At 40.9% G+C, this 14,796-nt stretch overlaps 8 non-coding genes across 8 annotated transcripts; all 8 read left to right on the forward strand.

Moving 5' to 3' along the window:
• The first annotated feature begins 1,747 nt into the window (after window positions 1–1,747).
• Window positions 1,748–1,820, forward strand: trnaa-agc (transfer RNA alanine (anticodon AGC)). The gene has a single exon. It is a non-coding gene; the product is annotated as a tRNA-Ala (tRNA).
• A 2,351-nt stretch (window positions 1,821–4,171) lies between these two features.
• trnaa-agc (transfer RNA alanine (anticodon AGC)) lies at window positions 4,172–4,244 on the forward strand. The gene has a single exon. It is a non-coding gene; the product is annotated as a tRNA-Ala (tRNA).
• Window positions 4,245–6,909: 2,665 nt separating this feature from the next.
• On the forward strand, window positions 6,910–6,982 carry trnaa-agc (transfer RNA alanine (anticodon AGC)). The gene has a single exon. It is a non-coding gene; the product is annotated as a tRNA-Ala (tRNA).
• Window positions 6,983–7,581: 599 nt separating this feature from the next.
• On the forward strand, window positions 7,582–7,654 carry trnaa-agc (transfer RNA alanine (anticodon AGC)). Its single transcript has one exon. It is a non-coding gene; the product is annotated as a tRNA-Ala (tRNA).
• Window positions 7,655–10,128: 2,474 nt separating this feature from the next.
• trnaa-agc (transfer RNA alanine (anticodon AGC)) lies at window positions 10,129–10,201 on the forward strand. The gene has a single exon. It is a non-coding gene; the product is annotated as a tRNA-Ala (tRNA).
• A 237-nt stretch (window positions 10,202–10,438) lies between these two features.
• On the forward strand, window positions 10,439–10,511 carry trnaa-agc (transfer RNA alanine (anticodon AGC)). Its single transcript has one exon. It is a non-coding gene; the product is annotated as a tRNA-Ala (tRNA).
• Window positions 10,512–13,478: 2,967 nt separating this feature from the next.
• On the forward strand, window positions 13,479–13,551 carry trnaa-agc (transfer RNA alanine (anticodon AGC)). Its single transcript has one exon. It is a non-coding gene; the product is annotated as a tRNA-Ala (tRNA).
• A 1,159-nt stretch (window positions 13,552–14,710) lies between these two features.
• On the forward strand, window positions 14,711–14,783 carry trnaa-agc (transfer RNA alanine (anticodon AGC)). The gene has a single exon. It is a non-coding gene; the product is annotated as a tRNA-Ala (tRNA).
• Window positions 14,784–14,796: the final 13 nt, after the last annotated feature.

The following is a 14,796-nucleotide window of genomic DNA, read 5'->3' on the forward strand; positions in this document are numbered from 1 at the left end:
GAGTTCATGACGTATTTCCCATGTAGCGTTTTAATAGGATAATTTAGGGACAGTTCAAAAATTACTGGGTGAGTGGGGGCTTGTAGCTCTCAAACTCTAGGGGTGTTTTTCCAAACATACTACCATGCTCCACACTCATGCTCCGATTGTATTCTCCACTCCGTTCTCTTGAGTACGTTTTTGTGTGGACGCGAGTGAGGAGAATGCATAAAACAATAAATTTAAGAAGCACTCGCACTCCCCCTACTGTATTACCTCACGCTTCACCACCCCATTCACTGAACCTCCTTCCAGCCAGGACAATGGCAACAATAGACGAATCAAGATATACACAAAGCAAACGTTTGACTTCACAATTATCAGCTAGATATGTGAATCGTAACAATTTAGCTAGCCAGATGGCTAAACAGGACAAAAATGACCTAAAACGAATAATACGTAAGATAGATGTCAATTCTTCATGGTTACATTAGCTAGCTAACAATGCTTTGTGGCTATCTGGCTAGTTAACAATACTAGTAACTAGCCAGTCAGCCCTATTGACTAATTATCGGCTTGCGATCTAAGGTACTTAGGCAGGTAACGTTAAACATGCTGAACAATACCAAATTACTCATGAACCATTAAGAGGGATCCCCATTTAAGTGCTTTATTAAAAGGTAAAACAAAAAGAGCAGGAGTCATACATATATTTCTATCTCTATATTTATACATATTGAAAATAATTGGTATGTAGCACAGTTCTCTAGCACATTCAAGTGCAAGCTAAGTATCTGAAGTGAACTGTCTTACTGCCTCAACTCCTCTCTAACTACAGACTCCATCACTCTCCATCTTATTATTATCATCTGAAGCTTTGGAAGCCATCGGCCAAGTATGTACCAGATCACCTTGAGTTTATTTGAGTTTTTAAAGCTACTTTGAGATTCTGTGTGTAATGTGTGTAATGAAAAGTGCTATATAGAATAAATCATTATTATTATTATCCTACAGGGGAGGAGGAGCCCTTGTCATAATGGCTTTGCGATATGATGGACAGCCTTCTTTTTTGCTACTAAACATGTCCTAATATCTTAGTCTGTGTGCCAGTTCATTCTCTCTTTTGACTTTGTTGTGGCAAGCAGAAACACACTGGAATTTATGAAATCCCACCAAACCACCGAATTATTACTTAAATTAAAGGGACAAATTATGTGGTCGCTTGGGGTAATGCAAAAATCCCCTTTGGTTATCACATGTAGGCAGGCACATGTGTAGTTTATGAGACAGATCTTTGATTTAGTAGCTGTTCATTTGTTAGTAAATGTTGGGAGCTGTGACTTTTATTTATTCTACTGGAAGGCTGTCCTCTCCTCTGCTTACAGTAGAAAGGCCTTGGAGCGATCCACTGAGACTCAGTGAGCATAAGCACGACAAAAGACAGGAAAACAGTGACCATGTTTCGGACGACTAACATGCATTTCCCCACGATCAACTGATCCTAATGTTATTCCACAGACAGCCAGCAGGGGGAACTCCAGACTCGCAGGTTTTTCTGCTATCATACACCCAAAACTCACTAACCCAACAATACAACTATTTCCACCACTGGGTTTACTGCAGTCACGATTTCAACCTTTACTGAACTACCATGAAAAATGATTTTAGACAGCTGAAGCAAGCATACTTTTTAAAAAGTATCCCTTCTTATGGACAAAGGATTTGGCAGTGCGGTCATTGAGATTTCCTACTTCTTGTTACATGCACAGGGGGATTAGCTCAAATGGTAGAGCGCTCGCTTAGCATGCGAGAGGTAGCGGGATCGATGCCCGCATCCTCCAACTATTTAGTTTAGTTCAATCAGCACACATTGTTGTAGCTCTGGATACTAACCAAACAATACAACTATTTCCACCACTGGGCTTACTGCAGTCACGATTTCAACCTTTACTGAACTACCATGAAAAATGATTTTAGACAGCTGAAGCAAGCATACTTTTTAAAAAGTATCCCTTCTTATGGACGAAGGATTTGGCAGTGCGGTCATTGAGATTTCATACTTCTTGTTGGAGGCACAGGGGGATTATCTCAAATGGTATAGAGCGCTTGCTTAGCATGCGAGAGGTAGCGGGATCGATGCCTGCATACTCCAACTATTTAGTTTGGTTCAATCAGCACACGTTGTTGTAGCTCTGGACTGATTTAACTAATCGAAGGATTAGTTAACAAATTGAATCAAGTGTGCTTGTCTGGCTCTAAAATGTGAATGTGTGTTGCTGGGGCAACCTGAGGACTGCATTTGGGAAACACCAGTGGAAGGTAGAGTGTGGTGGCGAGTTTAAATATTGATTCAAAATAGACCTACCAGTAGACGACGCTATTGTGGCTGTTAATAATATATTAGGCTAAGTAATGTTTTATACTCTGCACTTTGAATTGTTGTGAGTTCATGACGTATTTCCCATGTAGTGTTTTAATAGGATACTTTAGGGACAGTTCAAAAAATTACTGGGTGAGTGGGGGCTTGTAGCTCTCAAACTCTAGGGGTGTTTTTCCAAACATACTACCTACCATGCTCCACACTCATGCTCCGATTGTATTCTCCACTCCGTTCTCTTGAGTACGTTTTTGTGTGGACGCGAGTGAGGAGAATGCATAAAACAATAAATTTAAGAAGCACTCGCACTCCCCCTACTGTATTACCTCACGCTTCACCACCCCATTCACTGAACCTCCTTCCAGCCAGGACAATGGCAACAATAGACGAATCAAGATATACACAAAGCAAACGTTTGACTTCACAATTATCAGCTAGATATGTGAATCGTAACAATTTAGCTAGCCAGATGGCTAAACAGGACAAAAATGACCTAAAACGAATAATACGTAAGATAGATGTCAATTCTTCATGGTAACATTAGCTAGCTAACAATGCTTTGTGGCTATCTGGCTAGTTAACAATACTAGTAACTAGCCAGTCAGCCCTATTGACTAATTATCGGCTTGCGATCTAAGGTACTTAGGCAGGTAACGTTAAACATGCTGAACAATACCAAATTACTCATGAACCATTAAGAGGGATCCCCATTTAAGTGCTTTATTAAAAGGTAAAACAAAAAGAGCAGGAGTCATACATATATTTCTATCTCTATATTTATACATATTGAAAATAATTGGTATGTTGCACAGTTCTCTAGCACATACAAGTGCAAGCTAAGTATCTGAAGTGAACTGTCTTACTGCCTCAACTCCTCTCTAACTACAGACTCCATCACTCTCCATCTTATTATTATCATCTGAAGCTTTGGAAGCCATCGGCCAAGTATGTACCAGATCACCTTGAGTTTATTTGAGTTTTTAAAGCTACTTTGAGATTCTGTGTGTAATGTGTGTAATGAAAAGTGCTATATAGAATAAATCATTATTATTATTATCCTACAGGGGAGGAGGAGCCCTTGTCATAATGACTTTGCGATATGATGGACAGCCTTCTTTTGCTACTAAACATGTCCTAATATCTTAGTCTGTGTGCCAGTTCATTCTCTCTTTTGACTTTGTTGTGGCAAGCAGAAACACACTGGAATTTAGGAAATCCCACCAAACCACCGAATTATTACTTAAATTAAAGGGACAAATTATGTGGTCGCTTGGGGTAATGCAAAAATCCCTTTGGTTATCACATGTAGGCAGGCACATGTGTAGTTTATGAGACAGATCTTTGATTTAGTAGCTGTTCATTTGTTAGTAAATGTTGGGAGCTGTGACTCTTATTTATTCTACTGGAAGGCTGTCCTCTCCTCTGCTTACAGTAGAAAGGCCTTGGAGCGGTCCACTGAGACGCAGTGAGCCTAAGCATGACAAAAGACAGGAAAACAGTGACCATGTTTCGGACGACTAACATGCATTTCCCCACGATCAACTGATCCTAATGTTATTCCACAGACAGCCAGCAGGGGGAACTCCAGACTCGCAGGTTTTTCTGCTATCATACACCCAAAACTCACTAACCCAACAATACAACTATTTCCACCACTGGGCTTACTGCAGTCACGATTTCAACCTTTACTGAACTACCATGAAAAATGATTTTAGACAGCTGAAGCAAGCATACTTTTTCAAAAGTATCCCTTCTTATGGACGAAGGATTTGGCAGTGCGGTCATTGAGATTTCCTACTTCTTTTTGCAGGCACAGGGGGATTAGCTCAAATGGTAGAGCGCTCGCTTAGCATGCGAGAGGTAGCGGGATCGATGCCCGCATCCTCCAACTATTTAGTTTAGTTCAATCAGCACACATTGTTGTAGCTCTGGATACTAACCAAACAATACAACTATTTCCACCACTGGGCTTACTGCAGTCACTACTTCAACCTTTACTGAACTTATCATGAAAAATACTTTTAGACAGCTGAAGCAAGCATACTTTTTAAAAAGTATCCTTTCTTATGGACGAGGGATTTGGCAGTGCGGTCATTGAGATTTCCTACTTCTTGTTGGAGGCACAGGGGATTAGCTCAAATGGTAGAGCGCTCGCGAAGGATTTAGCATGCGAGAGGTAGCGGGATCGATGCCCGCATCCTCCAACTATTTAGTTTAGTTCAATCAGCACACATTGTTGTAGCTCTGGATACTAACCAAACAATACAACTATTTCCACCACTGAGCTTACTGCAGTCACGATTTCAACCTTTACTGAACTACCATGAAAAATGATTTTAGACAGCTGAAGCAAGCATACTTTTTAAAAAGTATCCCTTCTTATGGACGAAGGATTTGGCAGTGCGGTCATTGAGATTTCATACTTCTTGTTGGAGGCACAGGGGGATTATCTCAAATGGTATAGAGCGCTTGCTTAGCATGCGAGAGGTAGCGGGATCGATGCCTGCATACTCCAACTATTTAGTTTGGTTCAATCAGCACACGTTGTTGTAGCTCTGGACTGATTTAACTAATCGAAGGATTAGTTAACAAATTGAATCAAGTGTGCTTGTCTGGCTCTAAAATGTGAATGTGTGTTGCTGGGGCAACCTGAGGACTGCATTTGGGAAACACCAGTGGAAGGTAGAGTGTGGTGGCGAATTTAAATATTGATTCAAAATAGACCTACCAGTAGACGACGCTATTGTGGCTGTTAATAATATATTAGGCTAAGTAATGTTTTATACTCTGCACTTTGAATTGTTGTGAGTTCATGACGTATTTCCCATGTAGTGTTTTAATAGGATACTTTAGGGACAGTTCAAAAATTACTGGGTGAGTGGGGGCTTGTAGCTCTCAAACTCTAGGGGTGTTTTTCCAAACATACTACCTACCATGCTCCACACTCATGCTCCGATTGTATTCTCCACTCCGTTCTCTTGAGTACGTTTTTGTGTGGACGCGAGTGAGGAGAATGCATAAAACAATAAATTTAAGAAGCACTCGCACTCCCCCTACTGTATTACCTCACGCTTCACCACCCCATTCACTGAACCTCCTTCCAGCCAGGACAATGGCAACAATAGACGAATCAAGATATACACAAAGCAAACGTTTGACTTCACAATTATCAGCTAGATATGTGAATCGTAACAATTTAGCTAGCCAGATGGCTAAACAGGACAAAAATGACCTAAAACGAATAATACGTAAGATAGATGTCAATTCTTCATGGTAACATTAGCTAGCTAACAATGCTTTGTGGCTATCTGGCTAGTTAACAATACTAGTAACTAGCCAGTCAGCCCTATTGACTAATTATCGGCTTGCGATCTAAGGTACTTAGGCAGGTAACGTTAAACATGCTGAACAATACCAAATTACTCATGAACCATTAAGAGGGATCCCCATTTAAGTGCTTTATTAAAAGGTAAAACAAAAAGAGCAGGAGTCATACATATATTTCTATCTCTATATTTATACATATTGAAAATAATTGGTATGTTGCACAGTTCTCTAGCACATACAAGTGCAAGCTAAGTATCTGAAGTGAACTGTCTTACTGCCTCAACTCCTCTCTAACTACAGACTCCATCACTCTCCATCTTATTATTATCATCTGAAGCTTTGGAAGCCATCGGCCAAGTATGTACCAGATCACCTTGAGTTTATTTGAGTTTTTAAAGCTACTTTGAGATTCTGTGTGTAATGTGTGTAATGAAAAGTGCTATATAGAATAAATCATTATTATTATTATCCTACAGGGGAGGAGGAGCCCTTGTCATAATGACTTTGCGATATGATGGACAGCCTTCTTTTTGCTACTAAACATGTCCTAATATCTTAGTCTGTGTGCCAGTTCATTCTCTCTTTTGACTTTGTTGTGGCAAGCAGAAACACACTGGAATTTAGGAAATCCCACCAAACCACCGAATTATTACTTAAATTAAAGGGACAAATTATGTGGTCGCTTGGGGTAATGCAAAAATCCCTTTGGTTATCACATGTAGGCAGGCACATGTGTAGTTTATGAGACAGATCTTTGATTTAGTAGCTGTTCATTTGTTAGTAAATGTTGGGAGCTGTGACTCTTATTTATTCTACTGGAAGGCTGTCCTCTCCTCTGCTTACAGTAGAAAGGCCTTGGAGCGATCCACTGAGACGCAGTGAGCCTAAGCATGACAAAAGACAGGAAAACAGTGACCATGTTTCGGACGACTAACATGCATTTCCCCACGATCAACTGATCCTAATGTTATTCCACAGACAGCCAGCAGGGGGAACTCCAGACTCGCAGGTTTTTCTGCTATCATACACCCAAAACTCACTAACCCAACAATACAACTATTTCCACCACTGGGCTTACTGCAGTCACGATTTCAACCTTTACTGAACTACCATGAAAAATGATTTTAGACAGCTGAAGCAAGCATACTTTTTAAAAGTATCCCTTCTTATGGACGAAGGATTTGGCAGTGCGGTCATTGAGATTTCCTACTTCTTTTGCAGGCACAGGGGGATTAGCTCAAATGGTAGAGCGCTCGCTTAGCATGCGAGAGGTAGCGGGATCGATGCCCGCATCCTCCAACTATTTAGTTTAGTTCAATCAGCACACATTGTTGTAGCTCTGGATACTAACCAAACAATACAACTATTTCCACCACTGGGCTTACTGCAGTCACTACTTCAACCTTTACTGAACTTATCATGAAAAATACTTTTAGACAGCTGAAGCAAGCATACTTTTTAAAAAGTATCCTTTCTTATGGACGAGGGATTTGGCAGTGCGGTCATTGAGATTTCCTACTTCTTGTTGGAGGCACAGGGGATTAGCTCAAATGGTAGAGCGCTCGCTTAGCATGCGAGATGTAGCGGGATCGATGCCCGCATCCTCCAACTATTTAGTTTAGTTCAATCAGCACACATTGTTGTAGCTCTGGATACTAACCAAACAATACAACTATTTCCACCACTGGGCTTACTGCAGTCACTACTTCAACCTTTTCTGAACTACCATGAAAAAATGATTTTAGACAGCTGAAGCAAGCATACTTTTTAAAAAGTATCCCGATCCTCCAACTATTTAGTTTAGTTCAATCAGCACACATTGTTGTAGTATCCCTTCTTATGGACGAAGGATTTGGCAGTGCGGTCATTGAGATTTCCTACTTCTTGTTGGAGGCACAGGGGGATTAGCTCAAATGGTAGAGCGCTCGCTTAGCATGCGAGAGGTAGCGGGATCGATGCCCGCATCCTCCAACTATTTAGTTTAGTTCAATCAGCACACATTGTTGTAGCTCTGGATACTAACCAAACAATACAACTATTTCCACCACTGGGCTTACTGCAGTCACTACTTCAACCTTTACTGAACTTATCATGAAAAATACTTTTAGACAGCTGAAGCAAGCATACTTTTTAAAAAGTATCCTTTCTTATGGACGAGGGATTTGGCAGTGCGGTCATTGAGATTTCCTACTTCTTGTTGGAGGCACAGGGGGATTATCTCAAATGGTATAGAGCGCTTGCTTAGCATGCGAGAGGTAGGGGATCGATGCCTGCATACTCCAACTATTTAGTTTGGTTCAATCAGCACACGTTGTTGTAGCTCTGGACTGATTTAACTAATCGAAGGATTAGTTAACAAATTGAATCAAGTGTGCTTGTCTGGCTCTAAAATGTGAATGTGTGTTGCTTGGGCAACCTGAGGACTGCATTTGGGAAACACCAGTGGAAGGTAGAGTGTGGTGGCGAGTTTAAATATTGATTCAAAATAGACCTACCAGTAGACGACGCTATTGTGGCTGTTAATAATATATTAGGCTAAGTAATGTTTTATACTCTGCACTTTGAATTGTTGTGAGTTCATGACGTATTTCCCATGTAGTGTTTTAATAGGATAATTTAGGGACAGTTAAAAAAATTACTGGGTGAGTGGGGGCTTGTAGCTCTCAAACTCTAGGGGTGTTTTTCCAAACATACTACCATGCTCCACACTCATGCTCCGATTGTATTCTCCACTCCGTTCTCTTGAGTACGTTTTTGTGTGGACGCGAGTGAGGAGAATGCATAAAACAATAAATTTAAGAAGCACTCGCACTCCCCTACTGTATTACCTCACGCTTCACCACCCCATTCACTGAACCTCCTTCCAGCCAGGACAATGGCAACAATAGACGAATCAAGATATACACAAAGCAAACGTTTGACTTCACAATTATCAGCTAGATATGTGAATCGTAACAATTTAGCTAGCCAGATGGCTAAACAGGACAAAAATGACCTAAAACGAATAATACGTAAGATAGATGTCAATTCTTCATGGTAACATTAGCTAGCTAACAATGCTTTGTGGCTATCTGGCTAGTTAACAATACTAGTAACTAGCCAGTCAGCCCTATTGACTAATTATCGGCTTGCGATCTAAGGTACTTAGGCAGGTAACGTTAAACATGCTGAACAATACCAAATTACTCATGAACCATTAAGAGGGATCCCCATTTAAGTGCTTTATTAAAAGGTAAAACAAAAGAGCAGGAGTCATACATATATTTCTATCTCTATATTTATACATATTGAAAATAATTGGTATGTTGCACAGTTCTCTAGCACATACAAGTGCAAGCTAAGTATCTGAAGTGAACTGTCTTACTGCCTCAACTCCTCTCTAACTACAGACTCCATCACTCTCCATCTTATTATTATCATCTGAAGCTTTGGAAGCCATCGGCCAAGTATGTACCAGATCACCTTGAGTTTATTTGAGTTTTTAAAGCTACTTTGAGATTCTGTGTGTAATGTGTGTAATGAAAAGTGCTATATAGAATAAATCATTATTATTATTATCCTACAGGGGAGGAGGAGCCCTTGTCATAATGACTTTGCGATATGATGGACAGCCTTCTTTTTGCTACTAAACATGTCCTAATATCTTAGTCTGTGTGCCAGTTCATTCTCTCTTTTGACTTTGTTGTGGCAAGCAGAAACACACTGGAATTTAGGAAATCCCACCAAACCACCGAATTATTACTTAAATTAAAGGGACAAATTATGTGGTCGCTTGGGGTAATGCAAAAATCCCCTTTGGTTATCACATGTAGGCAGGCACATGTGTAGTTTATGAGACAGATCTTTGATTTAGTAGCTGTTCATTTGTTAGTAAATGTTGGGAGCTGTGACTCTTATTTATTCTACTGGAAGGCTGTCCTCTCCTCTGCTTACAGTAGAAAGGCCTTGGAGCGATCCACTGAGACGCAGTGAGCCTAAGCATGACAAAAGACAGGAAAACAGTGACCATGTTTCGGACGACTAACATGCATTTCCCCACGATCAACTGATCCTAATGTTATTCCACAGACAGCCAGCAGGGGGAACTCCAGACTCGCAGGTTTTTCTGCTATCATACACCCAAAACTCACTAACCCAACAATACAACTATTTCCACCACTGGGCTTACTGCAGTCACGATTTCAACCTTTACTGAACTACCATGAAAAATGATTTTAGACAGCTGAAGCAAGCATACTTTTTAAAAAGTATCCCTTCTTATGGACGAAGGATTTGGCAGTGCGGTCATTGAGATTTCCTACTTCTTTTTGCAGGCACAGCTTACTGCAGTCACTACTTCAACCTTTTCTGAACTACCATGAAAAATGATTTTAGACAGCTGAAGCAAAGGGACGAAGGATTTGCAGTGCGGTCATTGAGATTTCCTACTTCTTGTTGGAGGCACAGGGGGATTAGCTCAAATGGTAGAGCGCTCGCTTAGCATGCGAGAGGTAGCGGGATCGATGCCCGCATCCTCCAACTATTTAGTTTAGTTCAATCAGCACACATTGTTGTAGCTCTGGATACTAACCAAACAATACAACTATTTCCACCACTGGGCTTACTGCAGTCACTACTTCAACCTTTACTGAACTTATCATGAAAAATACTTTTAGACAGCTGAAGCAAGCATACTTTTTAAAAAGTATCCTTTCTTATGGACGAGGGATTTGGCAGTGCGGTCATTGAGATTTCCTACTTCTTGTTGGAGGCACAGGGGGATTAGCTCAAATGGTAGAGCGCTCGCTTAGCATGCGAGAGGTAGCGGGATCGATGCCCGCATCCTCCAACTATTTAGTTTAGTTCAATCAGCACACATTGTTGTAGCTCTGGATACTAACCAAACAATACAACTATTTCCACCACTTGGCTTACTGCAGTCACTACTTCAACCTTTTCTGAACTACCATGAAAAATGATTTTAGACAGCTGAAGCAAGCATACTTTTTAAAAAGTATCCCTTCTTATGGACGAAGGATTTGGCAGTGCGGTCATTGAGATTTCCTACTTCTTGTTGGATGCACAGGGGATTAGCTCAAATGGTAGAGTGCTCGCTTAGCATGCGAGAGGTAGCGGGATCGATGCCCGCATCCTCCAACTATTTAGTTTAGTTCAATCAGCACACATTGTTGTAGCTCTGGATACTAACCAAACAATACAACTATTTCCACCACTGGGCTTACTGCAGTCACTACTTCAACCTTTACTGAACTACCATGAAAAATGATTTTAGACAGCTGAAGCAAGCATACTTTTTAAAAAGTATCCTTCTTATGGACGAAGGATTTGGCAGTGCGGTCATTGAGATTTCCTACTTCTTGTTGGAGGCACAGGGGATTAGCTCAAATGGTAGAGCGCTCGCTTAGCATGCGAGAGATAGCGGGATCGATGCCCGCATCCTCCAACTATTTAGTTTAGTTCAATCAGCACACATTGTTGTAGCTCTGGATACTAACCAAACAATACAACTATTTCCACCACTGGGCTTACTGCAGTCACTACTTCAACCTTTACTGAACTTACCATGAAAAATACTTTTAGACAGCTGAAGCAAGCATACTTTTTAAAAAGTATCCTTTCTTATGGACGAGGGATTTGGCAGTGCGGTCATTGAGATTTCATACTTCTTGTTGGAGGCACAGGGGGATTATCTCAAATGGTATAGAGCGCTTGCTTAGCATGCGAGAGGTAGCGGGATCGATGCCTGCATACTCCAACTATTTAGTTTGGTTCAATCAGCACACGTTGTTGTAGCTCTGGACTGATTTAACTAATCGAAGGATTAGTTAACAAATTGAATCAAGTGTGCTTGTCTGGCTCTAAAATGTGAATGTGTGTTGCTGGGGCAACCTGAGGACTGCATTTGGGAAACACCAGTGGAAGGTAGAGTGTGGTGGCGAGTTTAAATATTGATTCAAAATAGACCTACCAGTAGACGACGCTATTGTGGCTGTTAATAATATATTAGGCTAAGTAATGTTTTATACTCTGCACTTTGAATTGTTGTGAGTTCATGACGTATTTCCCATGTAGTGTTTTAATAGGATACTTTAGGGACAGTTCAAAAAATTACTGGGTGAGTGGGGGCTTGTAGCTCTCAAACTCTAGGGGTGTTTTTCCAAACATACTACCTACCATGCTCCACACTCATGCTCCGATTGTATTCTCCACTCCGTTCTCTTGAGTACGTTTTTGTGTGGACGCGAGTGAGGAGAATGCATAAAACAATAAATTTAAGAAGCACTCGCACTCCCCCTACTGTATTACCTCACGCTTCACCACCCCATTCACTGAACCTCCTTCCAGCCAGGACAATGGCAACAATAGACGAATCAAGATATACACAAAGCAAACGTTTGACTTCACAATTATCAGCTAGATATGTGAATCGTAACAATTTAGCTAGCCAGATGGCTAAACAGGACAAAAATGACCTAAAACGAATAATACGTAAGATAGATGTCAATTCTTCATGGTAACATTAGCTAGCTAACAATGCTTTGTGGCTATCTGGCTAGTTAACAATACTAGTAACTAGCCAGTCAGCCCTATTGACTAATTATCGGCTTGCGATCTAAGGTACTTAGGCAGGTAACGTTAAACATGCTGAACAATACCAAATTACTCATGAACCATTAAGAGGGATCCCCATTTAAGTGCTTTATTAAAAGGTAAAACAAAAAGAGCAGGAGTCATACATATATTTCTATCTCTATATTTATACATATTGAAAATAATTGGTATGTTGCACAGTTCTCTAGCACATACAAGTGCAAGCTAAGTATCTGAAGTGAACTGTCTTACTGCCTCAACTCCTCTCTAACTACAGACTCCATCACTCTCCATCTTATTATTATCATCTGAAGCTTTGGAAGCCATCGGCCAAGTATGTACCAGATCACCTTGAGTTTATTTGAGTTTTTAAAGCTACTTTGAGATTCTGTGTGTAATGTGTGTAATGAAAAGTGCTATATAGAATAAATCATTATTATTATTATCCTACAGGGGAGGAGGAGCCCTTGTCATAATGACTTTGCGATATGATGGACAGCCTTCTTTTGCTACTAAACATGTCCTAATATCTTAGTCTGTGTGCCAGTTCATTCTCTCTTTTGACTTTGTTGTGGCAAGCAGAAACACACTGGAATTTAGGAAATCCCACCAAACCACCGAATTATTACTTAAATTAAAGGGACAAATTATGTGGTCGCTTGGGGTAATGCAAAAATCCCCTTTGGTTATCACATGTAGGCAGGCACATGTGTAGTTTATGAGACAGATCTTTGATTTAGTAGCTGTTCATTTGTTAGTAAATGTTGGGAGCTGTGACTCTTATTTATTCTACTGGAAGGCTGTCCTCTCCTCTGCTTACAGTAGAAAGGCCTTGGAGCGATCCACTGAGACGCAGTGAGCCTAAGCATGACAAAAGACAGGAAAACAGTGACCATGTTTCGGACGACTAACATGCATTTCCCCACGATCAACTGATCCTAATGTTATTCCACAGACAGCCAGCAGGGGGAACTCCAGACTCGCAGGTTTTTCTGCTATCATACACCCAAAACTCACTAACCCAACAATACAACTATTTCCACCACTGGGCTTACTGCAGTCACGATTTCAACCTTTACTGAACTACCATGAAAAATGATTTTAGACAGCTGAAGCAAGCATACTTTTTAAAAGTATCCCTTCTTATGGACGAAGGATTTGGCAGTGCGGTCATTGAGATTTCCTACTTCTTTTTGCAGGCACAGGGGGATTAGCTCAAATGGTAGAGCGCTCGCTTAGCATGCGAGAGGTAGCGGGATCGATGCCCGCATCCTCCAACTATTTAGTTTAGTTCAATCAGCACACATTGTTGTAGCTCTGGATACTAACCAAACAATACAACTATTTCCACCACTGGGCTTACTGCAGTCACTACTTCAACCTTTACTGAACTTATCATGAAAAATACTTTTAGACAGCTGAAGCAAGCATACTTTTTAAAAAGTATCCTTTTTATGGACGAGGGATTTGGCAGTGCGGTCATTGAGATTTCCTACTTCTTGTTGGAGGCACAGGGGATTAGCTCAAATGGTAGAGCGCTCGCTTAGCATGCGAGAGGTAGCGGGATCGATGCCCGCATCCTCCAACTATTTAGTTTAGTTCAATCAGCACACATTGTTGTAGCTCTGGATACTAACCAAACAATACAACTATTTCCACCACTTGGCTTACTGCAGTCACTACTTCAACCTTTTCTGAACTACCATGAAAATGATTTTAGACAGCTGAAGCAAGCATACTTTTAAAAAGTATCCCTTCTTATGGACGAAGGTTTTGGCAGTGCGGTCATTGAGATTTCCTACTTCTTGTTGCATGCACAGGGGATTAGCTCAAATGGTAGAGCGCTCGCTTAGCATGCGAGAGGTAGCGGGATCGATGCCCGCATCCTCCAACTATTTAGTTTAGTTCAATCAGCACACATTGTTGTAGCTCTGGATACTAACCAAACAATACAACTATTTCCACCACTGAGCTTACTGCACTCACGATTTCAACATTTACTGAACTACCATGAAAAATGATTTTAGACAGCTGAAGCAAGCATACTTTTTAAAAAGTATCCCTTCTTATGGACGAAGGATTTGGCAGTGCGGTCATTGAGATTTCCTACTTCTTGTTGCAGGCACAGGGGGATTAGCTCAAATGGTAGAGCGCTCGCTTAGCATGCGAGAGGTAGCGGGATCGATATTCCCATCCTCCAACTATTTAGTTTAGTTCAATCAGCACACATTGTTGTAGCTCTGGATACTAACCAAACAATACAACTATTTCCACCACTGGGCTTACTGCAGTCACGATTTCAACCTTTACTGAATTACCATGAAAAATGATTTTAGACAGCTGAAGCAAGCATACTTTTTAAAAAGTATCCCTTCTTATGGACGAAGGATTTGGCAGTGCGGTCATTGAGATTTCCTACTTCTTGTTGGAGGCACAGGGGGATTAGCTCAAATGGTAGAGCGCTCGCTTAGCATGCGAGAGGTAGCGGGATCGATGCCCGCATCCTCCAACTATTTAGTTTA

This window comes from Oncorhynchus keta, chromosome 30 (assembly GCF_023373465.1).
Source record: "Oncorhynchus keta strain PuntledgeMale-10-30-2019 chromosome 30, Oket_V2, whole genome shotgun sequence".
NCBI classification, from domain to species: Eukaryota; Metazoa; Chordata; class Actinopteri; order Salmoniformes; family Salmonidae; genus Oncorhynchus; species Oncorhynchus keta.